Consider the following 12,294-nt stretch of genomic DNA (forward strand, 5'->3'; position numbering starts at 1 on the left):
GAAGACCTTGGAAAGTGGATATTAGAGTTGAGGCAGAGTGAAGCCTCAAAGATAACCTTTTAAAAACACTTTTCATTGAATTATCAATTAACTTTGCTAAAAATCTGTCTGGTCCGTCATGAAGGGTTTTTTTTCCTAAACAAAGATATTATCTAATACAATTTGTTAAATAGATGCATTGCTTTAAAATAAGTGGAAACTGCCAACTTTTTATTTGGTGAATGTAGTAGGAAACAGTAAGAGGCATTTCCCCTCTTTTCGAATATTCGAAAATTGGTCTTCTTTAAAGACTGACTTAATAAGAAGAAAAATACCCCTTTTTCATTTTAAAGAAATTCGATAGATATAATGAACCAACAAATAGCTAAAAACAAACAACCCAAAAACATTAAGGTCTATGAAAATGTAAAGAAGTGTGGTGAGTGAGAGGACAGTAGCTCAGGGTATTTTTGTTTTTTCACTTTTTCCCCCGGGGCTGTAATTTGATTGCTCTCTTTGGCTCTGCTCCAGAGACAAGTCCAAGTGCTAAATCTCTGTCTCATCCCAATTCCACCGAGTCCCCACTCGCTCTTCCACCTTTTATGCCCCTGAGGAAAAGTGGTGGGGGGTGGGAAAAAGGAAGGGGCAGCCAGATCAGTTGCCTTGTGTGGCTGAAGACTGGAGCCCTGAACCAGGAGGGATCTCTGCCTCCCAAGGGGAGGGGAGGGGAGGGGCGGACTGGGCTGGAGCAGCAGCCGCAGCAGCAGAGCAGTGGGGCTGGGACTGCAGGAGCTCGCGGAGGAGGAGGGTGGGGGGAGGTGGAGGGGTGGCGAACGAAGCATAGTAACAACAGCAGTAGCCAGAGGAAGAGGAAGTTTGGAGTCCGAGCTGCTGCTGGAGCAGCTGCTGCTGCTGCTGCCGCGGCTGCCTGCCCGCTGCACTTTACAGAAAGCCAGAGCAGCTTGCGGAGCGCAGTGGGGACCTGGCCACCTTTAGGCTGCGCGCTGCCGGCTTCCCGCTGGGACGCCGCCTGAGGCTGGCTGGGTGAGGAGACGAGCGCCCTGCCCTCCGTCCACTCCCCGCCCGGGATACCTGCGGAGAGCCTGGGTGGCGGCCCTGGATGCCGGCTCTGGGGCATAGCCCCCGGTCCCCAGCGGAGGCTGCCTGGCTCCGGTGAGTAGGGACGCTCGGGGGCTTTGTTTGACCGCCTGGCTGCAACTTCTCTCTTGATGTCGGGGACTAGAAGTACGCTCTTCTCGCTCTTCTTTTCTCCCTCCTTCAAGCTTCTGTCCCCTCTGGCCATGGTATAGACAGTGAAGGAAAGGGATCCGGATGGGAACTCGGGCAACCTGGCTAAACTCCCCTTAAATCTGCAAATGGAAAAGTTGGGGATAGTTTCGGGGCTTTTTTCTACCCGCCCCCCCGCTCATCGTGGAGCTGGTGTGTCGGTGTTGATTGGCATGGGGACGATGTCTGCTGTTGCGGTGGATAAAAAATGTAGGGGGGGGGAGGGGGCATTCAGCCCAAGGAAGTATCAAGCGAGATAACATGTGTCAACGATCAAACGAGATAACACTTGTAAAGTGTGTTGCAAACCTTAAAGCACTATATAAATACTACCTTTTATTACAAAGGGGGCTAGAATCTAAGGGGCGGGGACAAATTGTGGGGAAGGGGTGAGCCTTTCATGTTCGGGAACACCACTCACCCCCACCCCCAGTCCGAGACTGGGTTAAAGAGAACAACCTTGACCCTAGTTCTCCGATCCCCGCCCTCTTGTGCTGCCCGGGGCCACCTGGAGATTATTAGATGCCTCAGCTCTCTGGTGCTCCCTCCAGTGCTTTAACTTTCAGTCAGAGAGTGAAAGGGCTGCTGTCTCCTAAGAGAAACATTATCTATTTGGATCTAGCCTTACTACAACAACAGCAGCAGGAACAACTAACAAAACCTTATTCTCCTCCGCGCCCCCCACCTCCACCCGGTTCCCATCAACAAAACTCGGAACGGGCGTTCAAGACATCCTTCCCACCGCCTCTGGCATCTCCCTGACCGCTAAAAGGTTCCTGGCGTTTGAGTATAGTAGGACTCACCGGCCTTCCCTCGTTTACCCCGCCCCCAGTCCTCCAAACACACACAGGGATCTAAAGCGCCCAAACTCTAACTTAGAAGACGCTAGCCTCGGCTATAAAGGAGAGCTCTTGATTGCATGCGATTTATTGGTGATAACACCGTTCCAAAGAATGATGTGTGTGGTTTGAAAAAGCTGAAAGTATCCGGCACCTCTCCTTGGAGGTAAAACATCATACCTTTTTCGCTTCAACTTTATTCAAGTTTCTGACATTTGAGCGGGGAGAGGGGAGATTCCTTAAACAATGCTTAGCCAGCCCCTTTAAAAAGCAGCTACTGATCTAGACGACACAGGGCCAACTTTCTCTCTCTTTGTGTGTTCTTAAGAGTTGGCTTTTTAAGCTACATCTAGTCAGGATGATTTTTCTGCTTATGCTCAGAAGAAGAAAAAAACAAACAAAACCTGCTGCATTTCACCTATTAGCTGTGAGCCCATTCTTTTCTTTTTTTAATCGTGTATTGAAGTTTGCTTGGTGTAATCCTTATTTTGTGAAGAATCGTAGGATTCTTTTATACTACCATGAGTTAGTGAATTTTAGCACATGCATTTTTATTGTTGTTAAGACTGGATCCCATAAAAAGGGATTTGATTTTGAGAGGTCAGTGATCAGCAATGTCGGTCTTAATGTCAATCAATTAAGTACGGTTATTAAGTGCCCACTATTTGCCAGGCATTGTGCTAAGCCCCAAGGCTACAAAAAAGGCCAAAGCCGGCCACTACCCTACAATAGCTGACAAACTCATGGGAAATGAAGAGATTGGAGATTTTGAGAATTAGTGAAAAGGGTGCAGACTCTGGAGTTAAATGGCCTTGTTTCAGATACTACCTCTAATACTTACTACATGGGCAAGTTACTGAAGCTCCCTAGGTCTTTATTTTCCTCAAATATAAAATGAAGAGGTTGGAATATAGAGTCTCAGTAGTCCCTCATTGGTTTTGACTCTACACCATAGTCTCTCATGTCTGGAATATAATCTTTTCACCTTCTCCTAGCATCCCTACCTTCCTTCAAAGCATAGTTCAGGTGTCACTTCCTACATAAGGCCTTTCCTGACTTCTTTCACACACTTCCTACAACTACTGGCTTAGTAGTTAATAGTTTTGAGTGCTTCTCCAAATTACTTTCCTTAGGATCATAGTTCCTAATAACTAGAAGAGACCCAGGAGGCCCTCTGGTCTACCAACCTTCATTTTACAGAGGAGAAACTGGGGTCCTGAGATGTTAAATTATTTGGCTCAGGTAGTGGGCAGCTAGGTAGCACAGTGGGTAGAGTTCCAGGCCTGGAGTCAGGAAGTGTTCTCCAGTATCTTAGCTTACTCTTAGTTAATGTGATGAAGGACCACGTAATAACATCAAGGAATGTATTCCAGTCAGTCAACAAATATTTATTTGCTGTTGTTGAGCTGTTTCAGTTGTATCCAACCCTGAACGACCCCATTTGGGGTATTCTTGGCAAAGATACTGGATTGGTTTGACATTTCCTCCTCCAATTGATTTCACAAATGAATAACTGAGGCAAACAAGGCTAAGCAACTTGACCAGGGTCATACAACTAGCAAGTATCTAAGGCCAGATTTGAACTCAGGTCTGTCTTCCTTGACTCTGGGGTCAACACTGTCCACTGGGCCACCTAACTGCCCACTACCTGTGTGTGACCCTGGGCAAGTCACTTCACTTGATTTGCTTCAGTTTCCTTCTCTGTAAAATGAACTGGAGACCACTCCAGTGTGTGTGTGTGTGTGTGTGTGTGTGTGTGTGTGTGTGTGTGTTTTCAGAGAAAATCCCAAATGGAGTCATGAAAAGTCAGACAAAGTGAACAATAACAACAACAGACAGGTAGTAACCATTAGAGCTAGGTTTTAAACCCAAGTCCTTTCATCCTAACTCCTGTGCTCAGTCCATATGTATAAATTGTACATATATTTTATTTACTTATCCATCTATATGTTACTTCACTCAAAACACAGAGGAATGTAGACCCCTGGAGCATGGGATCGATATGTATATGTGCATGTATGTGAATGTGTATATGTACATACTCACACACGTGTGCATATATTTATATATCATATATGTATATATACATATATATCCCTAGTGCCTAAGGATAGTGTCTTATTTCCTTTTAGTAGATGTTTAATAAATGTTTGTTGAATCGAATCTTGTCCAACCTGCTCTTATCTTACAGATGGAAAAAAGATGGAGTCCCAGAATGGTTATTCTTTAGCATTATAGAAAAAAAGACACATAGGTTAAATTGGCAAAATATTAAAAGTTTGGTTGTTATCTTGGCTTCTAAGTTTTTGTAGTTCTTTTTGAAGCAAAAATTCATAACCCTGGTAGTTTGAAAGGATTTAAAACCAAAACTAGATCCATCATGAAAGGAAGAGACAATGTTGTGGGGAAAAACAATATTTTCATGGTTTGCTCTTGAGTCCTCATTTCAAGCAGCTTCTTGTCCTATTTCAAATGTCACTATCACTGCCATTGAATTGACATAGGTAGGATCTTGCCAGTGACAAGTTTTCTTTTCAGAGCCCACCGACATCACTGATCTTTCTCTCCCCCCTCAAACAAGTCACTGTTGAATAATGATAATGATTACACTTTTGTCTTCCTCAGATCATCTAAATAGGAACCCATAGTATAACTCCTGCTTTGTAGAAATAGGAAAAGGAGAGTTATTAAGGACTCACTTGTTTAACATGATAAATGTATGTAATCCAGGGTAATTCATGTCTTAAATCCTACTTTTCCTCAATAGCAACCCTCCTGCCTACAATGAGTTACATGGACAATTGCCTCACCACTTCAGTTTTACTACTTCTGTAATAGGTTACATTGTAATTCAAAGAGTTTGACTAATGTTCAGTGCTCCACCAGGATAGTATGAAGTGGAAACATCACAGAAAAATCTTTTGGCTATTTTTTTTTAAGCTGAAAGGAAGTGATTGCACTAGGGAGAAGAACTACATTAGCTAGGGGAAAACAAAAATGTTCTTTCTCACTTTCCCCATTCTCTCTCTCTCTCTCTCTCCCCCCATACCCAAACCTATACTTATATCTATATATGTGCATGTGTATATGTATAGGTACATGCACACATATATAGTCAATGCATTGTACATATAGACACATGTGTGTGTGCATATATGTGCATGCATACATGAGTATATGTGTGGTTTAAACATTTATATAAAGATTACATTTATAAACACATGCAGCTGTTCAAATGCAAAAAAATCTACAGGGAAGAAGGAAACAACTATTTAGTAAGTGCCTACTATGTGCCAGGCACTGTGCTAAGCTCTTTACAAATATTTGGTTTCACATATACATACACATATTGGATCTCTTTTTAAAATTTCTTTTCATTTTAAATGATCTCTTCACCCAGATATCTAAGATGGTTAGACTCTTAGAATGGGAAAGTACATTAGAAATTCTCTTGTTCAGTGCCATCATTCCCCTCAGCTTATAGATAAGGAAATTGAGCCCTGAAGAGGTTGGTACCTAAGGTTTCACAACTATTTAGTGATAGAACCAAAACTAGAACCCAGGTCCTTTGCTCTGTAATGAATAAGAAAGTTGAAGAGACATAAGAGACTGGGAACTCCCAGTCCAGCTTTCCCCAGTGCTGTGATGCCTTTTCTTGCAACTAAAATGTTAATGACTTGCTAATTTCTACATGGTGGACATACATAGCTTCAAGTGCAATTCACTTTTCTTCTCCAGTGTATAGGGAAATGCTCATCTTATTTACCTGTAAGTTCAAGGAGGGAAAATCTATGAGAAATAGACTTTCTAGAGAGTTCAATAATTTTTTTTCCACTGAGAAATTAAATTTTTAGCTTTTTTTTCAATCTGAAAAAAATTATCTCATCTCTAATGAAGCAGCTAATTAGGTGGTGTAGTGAGTGGATGAAGTGATAAGCTTTGAAGTCAGAAAGATTTTGCCTCAGCTATGGACTCTGTGACCCCAGACAAGTCACTTAAGTGTTCTCAGTTCAGTTTCTTCATTTGTAAAATGCAGTAATGGTACCCACCTCACAAAATTGTTGTGGGGATCAAATGAGATAATAAATGAAATGTGTTTTGCAAATGTTAAGGTGCTATGTAAAGTTAGTTATTATCATTAATGCAGATTTCTTAGTGTATTTAATGTTTCACCCCTTGGGGCCAGTAATTTGAAGTCAAGGCATTTTCTGGACAAAACCTAGAAAAACAACAAAAGATGATTGTGTCTTATAGACAACCATAATGTTGTTTTGTTGGCACATTGTTAAAGAATGAAAACTTGAATTGAAAATCATTCATGCATTCAGAGCTATGGAGTTTTGGCTCATCCACTTGACTATGAATCCATTTCCACTTAAGAACTAAATACTTTATCATCCACACTAATTAAGCAAAGCATCCACATAGAGCATTAAAAACCTCTGGTAAATCTGCCTAGCTGGAGAGTGGTCAAGATTTATACTGCAAAACTGGGTGGCATGGAGACTAGATGGTTCAAATGAGCTCCTCATCAGCCTGGGTTATCTATCCACAGATAATCAAGAACTGATTGTTCATATAAACTAGTTTTTGTGGTTTTTGAGCCAGTAAATGCCTTTTTAATCTGCACACATAGAATTCTCAGATGAATACACCCTGAATCAGGGTTTTCCAAGTGTAATTTTAACTAGTTCTTCTGGCAGATGGTGAGCTGCTGCTAAACAGCTAGAATTCATCATATGTTATATTCCTTCATATTTCTTATTTATTAAATTTCTCAGAAAAATGGACTTCAGTATTTACATTCATCTGACAACCCCCCACCCTCCTAAAGGCATCTAGGTGGTGTAGTAGATGCTGCACTGGGCCTAAAATAAGGAAGATCTAAATTCAAATTTGGCCTCAGACACTAGCTATGTGACTCTGGGCAAGTCACTTAACCCCTTATTTGCCTTACTTCCTCATCTGTAAAATGGGGATACACTGGTGAAGGAAATGGCACACCACTCCAGTAACTTTGCCAAGAAAACCATAGAGTCAGACATGACTGAACAACAATAGTGACCCCCCCAAAAAAAAGGAGAACATTACAGTGGCACCAGACCAACATAATGAATCTCTGGGAAAATATAAGGGTCATGAGAGTAGGGAGAAGGGAGAGGATGCAATGAAGAAAGGGGATGCCTTAAAGATTCATTGTTAATACTACACAAGGAAAGCATTTTGAATTCATCATATTTATCTCAAGTACTAAGAAGGTTAGAATTGTTTTGCTTTTGTCCAAATGCCTTTTCAAAGCTTACCCAGGAAGAGTTATCCACTCTGATATTTTAAAGAATTTAAAGGTCACAATTTAAATATTTTAAATATCACAATTTAAAGATTATACATTTTATAAAGACTGAAGGCCCTGGATGAGGCTGAATGGAGCTGAATTGTAGGAATAAGTGGGGCAGCTAGGTGCCACAGTGAATAGAGTTGCTGGGAAGTCAGGAAAGGCTGAGTTCAAATCCAGCCTCAGACACTTACTAACTCTGTGACCCTCGGCAAGTCACTTCACCTTCACAAATAGAGTGAAACAGCTCATCTGTAAAATGAGCTGGCGAAGGAAATAGCAAACCATTCCAGTATCTTTGCCAAGAAACCCCCAAATGGAGTCACAAAAAGTTGGACACAACTGAAAAATGACTGAACAACAAGTAGGAACAGGTGACATTTTAAAAACTGCTATAATAAGAATCATCCGGCCAAAAGATCTTGTTGTTTTAACAGATGTCTAAAATATCTTTACCTTAAATCTTTGATACAGCAAATAGTATCTTGGGATCATAGAACTTCTGAACTGAAAGGGACATTAAAGCTCATCTTGTCAAGCTTCCTCATTTTACAAATGGGAACACTGAGATCCATCTAGAGAAAGTGACTTGCCCACGTTCAGAAAGAAAATAGTTTCTAGTGATTACATATTTGCCTGTTAATAATTCACTTTTTCTATTGTTCTACAGTGGAATATCAGTAAAAATTACCTCTGGGGCAGCTAGGTGGCAAGCACTGGCCCTGGATTCAGGAAGACCTGAGTTCAAGTCCGACCTCAGACATTTGACACTAACTACCTTTGTGACCCTGGGCAAGTCACTTAACCCTCATTGCCCCACCACCAACAACAGAAAAAATTACCTCCAAGAAACTTCTGGTATGTTTCTTATTTAAATATTATTGATATAAATATTGATATTGATTTAAATATTATTGATAAATTTGGTCATTGGCAAAAAAAACACTTCTGAGAGTGGAGAAAAACAAAATGATGGGTTCTTCCAGTTTAATGGTCTCTCTTATAAAAGAAGAATCTCAAAGATGGGGAGGAGGGGAAGGAGGAAAAGAGGGGACAGGAAATTGCTCTAAACATGGTGCTGCCTATAAATTATAGAACCTGTTGGATTTTTAGTAATGGTCAGACTCCTTTATAGGTGCCTTTTGCAATTCTTCCTAAACTAGACTCTTTCCATGCCTAAGCGCCATATTGGGTACAATGTTGGTTATAAAATCAGGGAGATCTGAATTTGAATTTGGCCTCAGACACGAACTCTATGACTCTGGGCAAGTTACTTAACCTCCCTCAGCCTCAATTTCCCCATCTCCAAAATTGAGAAAACAATATCAGGTTTGTTGTGAAAATCAAATAAGAATTTATCTAAAGCCCTTTGCAAAGCTGAGTGCAATGTAACTATTAGCTGCGATGATGAGGACCTTGTTGTTGTTGATGATAATGATGATGGTGTAAATAGTAGCTATAATAATTTTAAAATTCTATTATGGAAACAGTGTTAGAAATGTTATTGCAGAGGGCAGCTAGGTGGTGTAGTGGATAGAGCACCAGCCCTCGATTCAGGAGGACCTGAGTTTAAATCCGGCCTTAGTCACTTGACACTTACTAGCTGTGTGACCCTGGGCAAGTCACTTAACCCTCATTGCCTGGCCAAGAAACAAAAACAAAACAAACAAACAAAAAAAAGAAATGTTATTGCATTAGTAAGTTGTGATGTAAATTCATTTGTTCATAAGAAGACAAAGATCTCATTATTGTTTTCTATTGGCAAATCTTGGTGGAGACAGAGTGAAAATTCCATCGGTCTTTGACTGTTTGCACAATGCTGCAGTGTGGAGAGTAGAGTGGCAGAGGATGGAGGATGAATGAGCCTCTTGGGTATTTAGTCATACTAACATAAGCAAAGGATGAAAGCAGAGCTACTTGCTCTACAACTAGAAGACATTACTGTAAAATGGCATTGCATGGGAATGTTTGCTGTGACAGTAGAGCTTAAGGAGCCCTCACTGTGGCATAGTCTCTGCCCTATCCAATCTGTTTGGACTCTGAAAATCAATTACATGCACCTGTAATGATAGCTCCTCTTTCTAAACTGTCATTAGCATGGAATAGGGAAAAGAATGCTAAAGGACCTAGGTTCAAATTTTGCCTCTGATACTTCCTGCCTGTAGGACATTGGGCAAATCATTTCAATCTAATTCTCAGGTCCTTCACCTGTAGAAGGAGATGACTGGCCTCTGAGACCCACTTCCAGTTCTATGTCTGTGATCCAGTGTGGTGATGGAAGCTTTATTGCCTTCCTTTTCTCACGTGCCATCTCTTTCTGAATGAGTATTGAATCATTGTCACCAAAAATGTTGCATAGCTGTTTTTATGATAGCATATGGAGCTTCAGATAGCTAGGGTCCTTAATCTGTACTTGCTTATAGTGAAAATAATTCAAGGTCCTCCCCCATGGAATTCCAATTTACTTTCTACACTCAATTCCCATGTGAACTTTCTACTTCTCCTAATACATTCTACAGACTATTCCTTGTATACATGTGTTTTTCTCCCATTATCTTTTATTAATGCCCTTCTCCCTACTTCCCAATATCCTCCCTACGAATCCACCAAGGTCTTCAAAAGTCAAGTATGAAGCCTTCCATGATTATCTCAGCTAGAAATGATCTCTGTCTCAGCTCCTAAAGCATTTTTTCTCTGCATTTTATATAAATGCTTAGCATTTACTACATCAATACTTGTATACAGTTATCCCATCCAGATTGAGGGGGCTAGGAGCGGACCACCCTCTTGATGTAGAAAGTTCTCATAAAATGTTTTGACCTTCCCTTCATACCAGAGAAGAAGTCTTCTGGCTTCACAGATATCCTTCACTTTTTCTTGATATTATACAATACTATACATATATTTTATGCATTTCTAAGATTCTAAACTTTTTCTGTCATCTACTAGTCTTCTCGTGTCAATTGTGACTTCTGCAAGACTCCCCCAAAATTCCCATTTAATTTTTATGCCAATGTGTGATATTTCAAAACTGTGATGGGGAAAGTCCAAATGTGGAAGCGATAACCTACCATTCAATACAAGAGAAAAGGGTCCTTTAGAACACGGGCCAGGTTGTGAGGATCTTTTATTGCCCCCACCCCCATACAAAGTTTCTTGCATACAGTAGATGCTAGATAAGTGAATGAGCCCTTATTATATCCACCTGTAATACTGAACAGGTGAGCACCCTAGTGTATTTCCTTAAGGCAAAGTGGAAGTTAGTTTGCATATTTCATTTCCTGACACATAATGTGTTATGGACACTAAAAAGAGGCACGATGACCAAAAATAATAAAGGATGCTGCACTTGGAGTTGAAAGAACTGAGTCTGACATAATTCCTACCTTTGTGACTGTGAGCAAATCACTGAAATTCTCTTAACCTCAGTTTCCTTGCCAGTAAAATGGAGATAATATAACTTGTTTCCCTTCCTACTTGGGTATCTCTTGAAGTTTTATATGAATATAAGTTCTTCCAGTCCTCACTGGTAGTATTGATGGTTGAAAATTTTCACCCTGGGTCTTGAAGCTTTAGTCTTCTTGTCCTTCTCTAAGGAACAAAGTTGAAGTGCTATTCTGATAAAGTAATTCCTTTTTGGCAGCTCTCTACAGGAATGTGTGAATACTAAATGTATTTAAATGGTTTCCAAAGTGCAATAAAGACATTAAAGTGGTGTGAGCTTCTTTCTAGTTTTCTTGACTTCATTTAATACAAATACTCTCTTTTTATCTTCCCCTATCCCAAGGGGCTAATCCTCTCCCTAACTAAATATGTCCTTTCTGACAATGAAATGGAAGGGGCTTCATTCTAAACCAGCATTTTCCCCCTCCATTGGCAAGCTGCCAAAAATTGCAGGGCTCTAAGCAGTGCTCTCTTCCTATCCTCCCTAATTCTTCTTATTTTATTGAATAAAATGTCCCCAGATCCCTCTTCTCCTGACAACTCTCGAAACTCATGATCCTGGTCAAAATGTTGCATATGTTAAGTTTTAAGCAGCTGCTGCCCACCCCTAATGTTCCTTGTCTCCTCCCTTAACTTCTCAGGGTCTGGCTGCCCTAATGGAAGACCTTGGCAATAGCAAGGTTTGCTTAACAGTAACAGAATGTGTTCTCTTTTTTGTGTGTAGCAATTATAAAGCTTAATTTCAATTGTAACCAAAAAGTTTGAAGTCCCTCACAGGGCAACCTTTAGATCATGACCTTCCTCCTTACCCCCATGTTATCTCTCTCTCTCTCTCTCTCTCTCTCTCTCTCTCTCTCTCTCTCTCTCTCTCTCTCTCTCTCTCTCTCTCCCTCCCCCCCCCTCCCTCTCTCTTTTTTTTTGGAGAGGCAATTGGGTTAAGTGAATTGCCGATGGTCACACGGCTAGTAAGTGTCAAGTATCTGAGGGCAGATTTGAATTCAGGTCCTCCTGACTTCAGGGCCGGTGCTCTATCCACTGCACCACCTAGCTGCCCCTTGATATCTCTTTTCTGGATTGTTGTGAGTCTTTCCCTTTCTTTTCTTTCATTCCCACACCTTGCCCCCTGTACCATACTTGTTACTCACTAAAGCCTAAGCATGGATCCTTGTCTGCTTCCCCCTTGGCCCAAATAAGTGCTGAAAGTTTCCTCCCACCCTTCTCACAATGTACAAAGTTCAGTACTTTTTTCCCCCTCCTTTTCCTACCTGGCACCTCCTTTTGCCTTATCTTAGGATGAAAGACCCTGGTGTTTTCTTAGGAATTCTTCAGGTGGACCCCTGATAGAACTGAATGGCAACTCTCTGAGTAGAGAAGTGGAGGGCGGTGCATATTGAAAAGGATCTGGGGCTA

At 41.0% G+C, this 12,294-nt stretch overlaps 1 protein-coding gene across 1 annotated transcript in view; it reads left to right on the top strand.

Annotated features, from left to right (window-relative positions):
- The first annotated feature begins 1,025 nt into the window (after positions 1 to 1,025).
- Positions 1,026 to 12,294, top strand: part of PLEKHG1 (pleckstrin homology and RhoGEF domain containing G1) — a 287,649-nt gene continuing 276,380 nt past the window's right edge. Inside the window, exon 1 of the mRNA XM_044003412.1 lies at positions 1,026 to 1,152. The gene's annotated coding sequence lies outside the window, so the exon portion shown is untranslated. The remainder of the gene's footprint in view (positions 1,153 to 12,294) is intronic.

Source organism: Dromiciops gliroides, chromosome 4, assembly GCF_019393635.1.
Source record: "Dromiciops gliroides isolate mDroGli1 chromosome 4, mDroGli1.pri, whole genome shotgun sequence".
Lineage (NCBI taxonomy): Eukaryota > Metazoa > Chordata > Mammalia > Microbiotheria > Microbiotheriidae > Dromiciops > Dromiciops gliroides.